Here is an 8,602-nt window from a genome sequence, read left to right on the forward strand (position 1 = left end):
GTTAATTGCATGTTATATTTTGAATATAACTCCAAACAAAAGGATTAAGAATACTCCTTATGAACTTTGGTGTAAAAAGATACCAAAATTGAGTTATCTCAATGTTTGGGGTTGTCGAGCAGTTGTCAGCCTCACTGAACCCAAAAGGAAAGCATTGGGTGAAAGAGGTATAAATTGTAACTTTATTTGATATGTTGAGCATTCGAAAGCTTATAGATTCTATGATTTAGAATATAATAACTTTGTGTTTGTGAACATTGTTATAGAGTCAAGAGATAATTTTTTCTCTATTTTTAAAGTTATATTTTTAACAGGCATAGATGGTTAAAGTCCATTAAAAATTCATAACTCTCTCGTCAGGTGCCTGTTCTCGACTGTATTTATATCGACGGATTCCTATTAAAGAGATCTTCAACTTTCATTTAGATTGTTTTTCCTAACAATCGACCGATTTCAATTTCGGTTTCTAAGTTGTATATTGTTATGTTGCAACTTTAAAAAATCATAACTTCCTCTCACAAAGTCAGATTTGGACGTCCTCTATATTACCGTTCTATTTTTTCCGACTACTACAATTTTCATTTATATCACTTAGGCTAATAAGAAAGCTATCAAAAATTAACTTTTAACGATACATAGAGTTGTGTCGGTTTAATCGCAGAACTTCGAAGAAGCATAACTTCTTCATATGATGTCGGATTTCAGCGTTAATTATTGTAACACTCGGTTTCAAATAGTTTCATCGTGCGGTACATAGCACAGTTATCAGTCATCAGAAGGCTTTGGGCCTTAGGGAAGTAAGGATTTTGCCCTTTTTGGATGTGGGTATTATAGTATAAGTGATCTGGGTGTTCGTTTGTTTATCGGAGCCCAAGGGTATAATTGTAATTTGATATCTCGGTCCTTTATGAATTTTGTGTTTTTATTCGAAAATTTCTTAGGCGGAGGTGAGTTTATAGAAGTTTAGGGATTCTCGTCACCTTTCTGTGGATATAAAGCTCGTTGGAAATGCACTTATAACGAAGAAGTCATGGCCTTTGGAAGTTTGGTGGTTTTTAGGCTTAGGCGGGTATGCAGGGTGTACACAGGTGTATGCGTAGTGTACTGGTTAAAAGGGTAGTACGCAGGTCGTACCTCGGCGTATGTTAGGCATACTGATCAGGATGGTCGCGGGTGCTCTATGGAGTATGTTGGGCGTACCATATGTACACTGGGCGTACTCTTGTCAGACCCAAACCATATTTTATGGTCTTCTACCCTATTTAAGCTCCTTATATCATCACCTAACCCTAATATCTTTAGCCTCCATCCCTCTAAACCCTAGAATTCTACCCTTAGCCCCCATTTGAGTGATTCTTTAGCTTCAAGGTGATTTATGTGTGTTTTGGTGCTTGAGGAGGAAGAAGGAACTTCTTGAAGAGTCATTGCTTGATTTGGAGCTCTTGCATATAGGCTTTGTTCACCTAGATCTACCTGCTGGAGGTACAAAGTCTCAACCTTGACAACATTTTCTTGTAGATCTAGCTAGGAGGCACTTTGTTATGATTTTAATCCCTTTATGGTGGTTCTTGTGAGTAGAAGTTACTCCAGAACCTTTGAGCTTCATTTTTGGCCCTTGTTGGGGTTATGGAGTCATAAAGTTTGGATCTTGATGAGTATAAACCTTCCATGCATGATTTGGAAGCCTTTTGGTGAATTTTGGGACTTAGGGTTTTGATTTGGTTCCCATTAAGTCATGCTAAGTCATAAAGTCAGGAACTTTATGACTTAAGCAGTCCTTTTGAATCAAATCTGGAAGTTTGGACTAAGCTCTTAAGGTATTAAGAAGTTTTTAAGACATTTTGGAGTGATTTTGACCTTTGAAGTTCATATTTGGTGTTGGGCTTCATTGAGCCATGCAAAGGTTTAAAGATTTCAACTTTATGGATCAAGTCACTTATATTTAGCTATTCTGAGGTTTTGGAGGTCTTGGCTTAAGGGATTAAGACTTTTCTAGGATGGATGTGGGCAGGGTCAGTACGAGGGGCGTACCTCCTCGTATGTGGGGCGTACTGGGTTTCTTGGGCGCATGCTTAGCGTACCCACTGAGTACATGGGGCATACTCAGTCAGATGAAGTTTTAAATTTTGGGTCTCAAGTTTGGGATTTCTTTTGGGCTTGGGTGTTTAAGTTATTAATGGCCTATCTGACCACACGTGTTTTGGACTAGGAAGAATAGTTGGGCTTCAGAGTAAGGGCCATGTAAGGGGTTTAGGCCCAATTTGGAAAATTGGGCCATATTTGTGCCTTGGTTTATTATCGGGCCTAAGTCTTTGTAATGCCCATGTTTCCAGGCTAGGCATTTCTGACAATGTAATAGTCTAGGTTAGCCTTTGTAACCCAATTTGAAATAATAAGAATGTATTATTTGAGTATTATGTGATTTATGCTTAATTGTCGTGGCTTAATTAAATTAAGGATAAAACAAGCGATGAAGTAAAAATATTAGAAAAACCTGATATTGATACATGAATTTGTAGTGGTCGTGGCAAGTTTTCTGAATATATAAAGAATGCCGAAATCCGAGTTATAACGAAGAAGTTATGACATGTCGAAGTTTTGCGACAGAACCGGCACGACATGGTATGACATAAAATACGAATATAAGATATACTGATATCTAGCCTTAGTGATTCAAACAAAAGTCGTAGAATACGTTAAAACGAGAACGTACCTAAAGAGAACGTCTAAATCTGACTTCGTATGAGGAATTTATGATTTTTCTAAGTTTCGACTTAGCGGTATGCAGCCCGAAGTTCGGATTTGAGATAGAGGGATTTCTAGCCGAAACAATCTAAACGAGAATCGAAGATCTTGTCGATAGTAGTCCAACGGAAGTAAGACAGGCAAAAACAGATGTCCAATGAAGAAGATATGAATTTCTAACGGAGTTTACCTATCCCGACTTCTACTAAAAATAATATAATAAAAATAAAGTCAAAAATTAGCCGACAGAGTCTAAATGAAAGTTGTAGAGCATAATCTCACCTACGCGTGGATATAAAGAACATCGAAAATAGAGCTCGTACGCGAAAGTTACGGAAGTTCAAAGATTGGGGCACAAACTTCGAGGTTGAGCTGGAGGGGAACGCCATGTGTTCCTTCAAGGAACGCACCGCGTTCGGAGCACCAGACCCTGTCCCATTAGCTATCGAGTCCAAAGATCGTAAGCCATGACGTATGTGGGAACGCCCTGCGTTCCCCTAAGGAATGCCCAGCGTTCGGGCCTCTTCCCATCCCTATAAAAGGAAAGCAAGGCCTTTGGGTTTTGTTGCTCAATTCATTTTCTCTCCTCCGTATTACCTCGTTTACATGCAAATTATACGCCCGAAGCCCCGGTATCATCCCGAGACCGGAAGCGAGTCCCGAAGCCCCAAAGATCTCGAGAAGTAAAGTTTCCGAGCCAAAACTCTACCCGCGAGAAGCCCGATTTTTGTGAAGGTCTCCCGGTTTCACCAATGAAATACTACTCTTAGAGCCGTAGTGCTGTATGATTATCTTCTGATCAAGTGAGTGTGTAGTTACTTTCTTCTAACACATACACACGAAGTATTCTCTATAAAATACGTGTTGTGTGTTTAAATGTTATGTGTTATTTGAAATGAGTATTGATTGAATGTTTTATACATGTTTTATGTTGTGTGTGTGTGTGTATATATATATTATCTACAAAGATGTTGGGTAGAACATGGGTAGATAGTGGATGTGTGATGAAATAAAATGATGAGTGGTCTCGATGTTGATGTTGTTAATCTAGTCATCTAGTGGTGTATGGATGACGACCACAGACTCTTTCTAGATTGTCCAGTGGAACGCTGGTAGGTTCATAACCTGTAGGTGTTGTGAACGATGTGTTCACCGATGTACTCTATCCCCCTCATGATTTCCTTTAGGACATCTATTGTTGAGGAAACCCCTTTGCAGTAATGTCCGTCCCGATGAAAATCCTATATTAGGTCCCTGGTAATAGATGTTGTTATAGGGACGTAAAGTGAGGATAACAGGAATGGGTAATCGGGTTATTGTTGGTTGGTGAAATTAAAAATATTTATTTATTGTGGGTTGAAAAACCAATATGCTCACCAGGCTTTCTAGTCTGAGCCACTCAGTCTTATTTGCATTACAGGTAGTGGCGCGAGGGCATAAGATGGATGAATCAAGTTGTTTTGTTTATAGGCTTGTAGTTGTATATAACTATTGTAAGGATTATAATATGTCGTTTATGCCTTTGTGTCTGTATCGGAACATGAGATCCCAAGTTTTGATTATCTAATGAAAATACATTTCTTTACGAAATGCTTTGATAAATATTATTTTATCATATTTTGTTTGGGAACAAATTCTTCAACTCTTTTAAATCAATGGATTTAGTCTGAAATTATTTTAAAAGCATAAATGAAACCGGTCTTTTATGGCCGTGATTTTGGGGATGTCACAGTTGGTATCAGAGCATTAGTTTAAGCGGATTAGGAATTTGTAGGATTTCTACACTTAAACTTAGAATGCTAAGTGAAGATTTTGAGATGAGTGTCTGTCATATTTTAGACACGAGCACTATTTTATTTTAGGAAAGTTACCTAAAATTATTATATGTGGTAAATGTTATATGTTTGCCATATACGATATTATTAGTTCGGATCTATGGTCTGTTGCCGACCGGATCTGGAAACCTTATGTATTTAGGATTCTAAACGTACGATTAGGGTATTAGAACTAGCATGTAAACGTTTCGGAGTGATAAGGATGATTTAATTATCTATCATGATTGAGGATCTAAATTCACCTTATTCGGTGTGTAAATCAAAAATGGTAAGAATTAGAAGTGGCGTTGGAAACGCAGATGAAAACAGGAATCAACCACCTATGATTGAGCGAGTACCTGTTGTAGCAGCAGCACCTGAGCCAATGATAATGGCTAGGGTACAAGCGATGATCCAAATGATTTTGTATCGTCAATTGGAAGAAACTAGATGTTTGCTTCAGCAGAATCGCGAAGAATCTTCAATGCCAATTGAACAGCTCGAATTGAATGAAGGGCATTCGGAAGGAGGAAACTTCAGTGAGACTGTTGGACAAGACAACCCACCGATTGTTAGGCAAATCAACCAGGATGGAGGAAATGATGGGGGTGGGTGCAAGTACAAGGATGTCATGGCATCCAAGCCACCATGTCTACCCGGAAGCCCGACGCCGGAAGAAGTTATACACTGGATCTCCGAAATGGAGACAATGTTCGAGAGTTGCGAATGCAACAAACAGACAGAAGACCGCTCTTGCGATCCCTCTGTAAAAATCTGGCATGTTGAGTTGGTGGAAGCTGTTAGCTGACTCTATGCCCAAGGGAGAAGCGAGCAAAATGTCTTGGGAAGACTTTGTGGTGCAACTCAAATTGCAATACTACTCCGAGCAGGACCTTCTGGAAATCAATAATGAGTTTCATAATTTGAAGAAGGGAAAATTGAGTGTTACTGAATACGCTGCAAGTTTCACAAAAAAGATGAATCTTATCCTATATTTAGTTCCAACTGAACTCTCTAAGGTCAACAAGTTTGCCCTCGGACTACCAACGGACTATGGTCTAATGGTTAAGCAAGCAACCACATTCAAAGTCGCCATCTGGGCTGCTAGAAATGTTGAGACCCAGATCAGGGAGAAGGGTCTGGAGAGGTCAGAGGTTGGTGAGAAGAGGAAGTTCGGCGGACCCTCAAGGTCCAACAAGAAGGGCAAATTCTTGAAATCTGGTTCGAGAGGAGGTAGAGGAGGCAAAGCGAAATGGTGCGACAAATGCAAGAAGAAGCATCATGGTAAATGTGGTGGGGAAACTACATGCTTCAAATGTGGAAAGCCAGGGCACTACGCCAATGAATGCACCCATACCAAGAAATTCTGCTATGGGTGTGGTGAGGAGGGGAACATCTCGAGAAATTGTCCAAAAAAGAAGGAGGCAACAAAACCCAACATTCCGCCAAAGCCAAAGGCGAGAGCCTTCCAGATGACACTGGAAGCTGCTAAAGATGAAGTTGATGTCGCTTCAGGTACCTTTCTCGTAAACGAATTGCTTGCCCAAATTTTGTTTGATTCTGGAGCCAATTACTCCTTTATATCACATGAGTTTGGTAGAAAACTAGCTTCGCCAGTAGATAGACTAAATAATGCTTTATTAGTCAAAGTTGCTAGTGGCAAGTTTGTACCTGTTAGCCATCGTATGAAAAAAATCTTATATGAATTGAATGGGAATAAGTTCCACAAGGAATTATTGCCTATTGAGCTAAACGGTTTCAACATCGTGTTGGGGACGGATTGGCTTAGGGCCAACGATGCCGAGATTTAATGCAAGAAGAAGATAGTAAAAGTAAAGCCACCAGGGAAAGGGTCATTTATGGTGTATGGGGACAAACGCAGAGTAAATTCGGGAATCATTTCGCTAATGAAAGCCAGAAAGTGTTTGGCCAAAGGATGTATATCATATTTGGCATTCGTGATCGATGCTAAGAAGGAGAAAAAGGAGATGCAGAGCATTCCTGTCATGTGTGATTATCCGGAAGTATTTCCCGAAGATCTTCCTAGATTACCGCCTGATAGACAAGTGGAGTTCAGAATAGACTTGTTACCAGGGACGATACCATTAGCAAAAGCACCTTACAGACAGACTAACACCGACGGAGATGAAGGAGTTGATGATGCAACTTCAGGAGTTATTGGACAAAGGTTTCATAAGACCTAGTTCATCACCCTGGGGAGCTCCGGTGTTACTCTTGAAAACAAAAGACGGGAGTATGAGAATGTGCATCGATTACAGAGAGCTGAACACGACAAAATAAAGAATAGATATCCGTTGCCGAGGATTGATGAACTGTTCAATCAACTACAAAGCTGAAGTTATTTTTCAAAGATCGACCTGAGGTCAGGATATCATTAGCTGAAGGTGAAAGAGCAGGATATTGAGAAGACTACATTCAGAACACTATATGGACGCTATGAGTTTTTACTTATGTCGTTTGGACTAACCAGTGCTCCAGCAGCATTCATGGATTTAATGAACAGAGTTTGTAATTCGTTCCTTGATAAATTTGTGATGGTGTTCATAGATGACATTTTGATTTACTCGAAAATCCAAGAGGATCATGGCAGATACTTATGAGAAGTGTTGGAAGTCTTGAAGAAGGAGAAGCTGTATGCTGAGCTCTCCAAATGTGATTTTTGGATTCGAGGATTCCAATTCTTGGGTCACGTGTTCAACCAAGAAGGGATAATGGTTGATCCAGCGAAGATTGAAGCGGTGATGAAGTGGGAACAACTGAAGAGTCCCACGGAGATTCGAAGCTTTTTAGGATTAGTCGGATATTACTAAAGGTTTATCCAAGGCTTTTCTTCGATCGCTAGTCCATTAACAGCTTTAACTCACAAAGGAGCTACTTATACTTGGAGTGCTAAGCACAAAGAAGCATTCGAGTTGCTAAAGAAGAAGTTATGTGAGGCACCGATTCTTTTTCTACCCGATGGAGTTGAAGACTTCACTGTTTATAGAGATGTATCTGGTGTTAGGTTGGGTTGTGTTTTGACCCAAAGAGAAAAGGTGATAGCGTATGTGTCTCGACAGCTGAAAGAGCATGAGAAGAACTACCCCACTCATGATTTGGAGTTGGCAGCGGTAGTTTTCGCTCAGAAGATATGGAGGCACTACCTCTATGGCTTGAAGTGCAAACTTTTCACTGATCATAAGAGCCTCCAATATCTCTTTGGTCAGAAAGAATTGAATATGAGGCAACGACGCTGGCTAGAGTTACTTAAAGGCTACGACTGTGAGATACTTTACCACCCCGGTAAAGCAAATGTTGTCGCTGATGCTCTCAGTCGGAAAGTCAATCTTGAAAGAAAAAGGCCAAGAGCGTTAAGAATAGAAGTTGTCTCGACAATTGTGGAGAGTATAAAGAAAGCTCAGGAAGAAGCTTTTGAGAAGAATGGCCGAAATGGAGAACATTTGGGCAAAACGTTAGTGTTTGGTGTAAATAGTCACGGACTGAAGGTATTCCAAGATCGAATTTAGGTGTCGAAGTTAGGAGGAATAAGAGATCTTCTGATGGAAGAAGCTCACAAAACCATGTACTCAATTCATACCGGTAGCACTAAAATGTATATGGACCTAAAACCTTACTACTGGTGGCCGACGATGAAGCTTGATATTGCAAAGTATGTGGCCGAGTGTGTGACATGTGCATGGGTCAAGGCACAACATCAGAATCCATACGGGAGTTTAAAACCTTTACCTGTGCCTATGGGTAAAAGGGAAGACATTGCTATGGATTTTGTCACTAAACTACCCTGAAAAAAGAATGGTCACGACATGATTTGGGTAGTCATTAATCGCTTCACTAAGAGTGCGCATTTCATAGCAGCCAATGAGAAATGGCCTATAGATAAGCTTGCGAATTCTTATGTGAAGGAAATTGTGAGGCTTCATAGTGTTCCGTTAACGATTGTGTGAGAGCGTGACAGTCGTTTCACCTCGCGATTTTGGAGAAGTCTACAAGAGGAATTGGGTACCAAGTTGTGTTTCAGTACA

This window comes from Lactuca serriola, chromosome 8, assembly GCF_051521515.1.
Source record: "Lactuca serriola cultivar US96UC23 chromosome 8, Lser_US96UC23_V15, whole genome shotgun sequence".
NCBI lineage: Eukaryota > Viridiplantae > Streptophyta > Magnoliopsida > Asterales > Asteraceae > Lactuca > Lactuca serriola.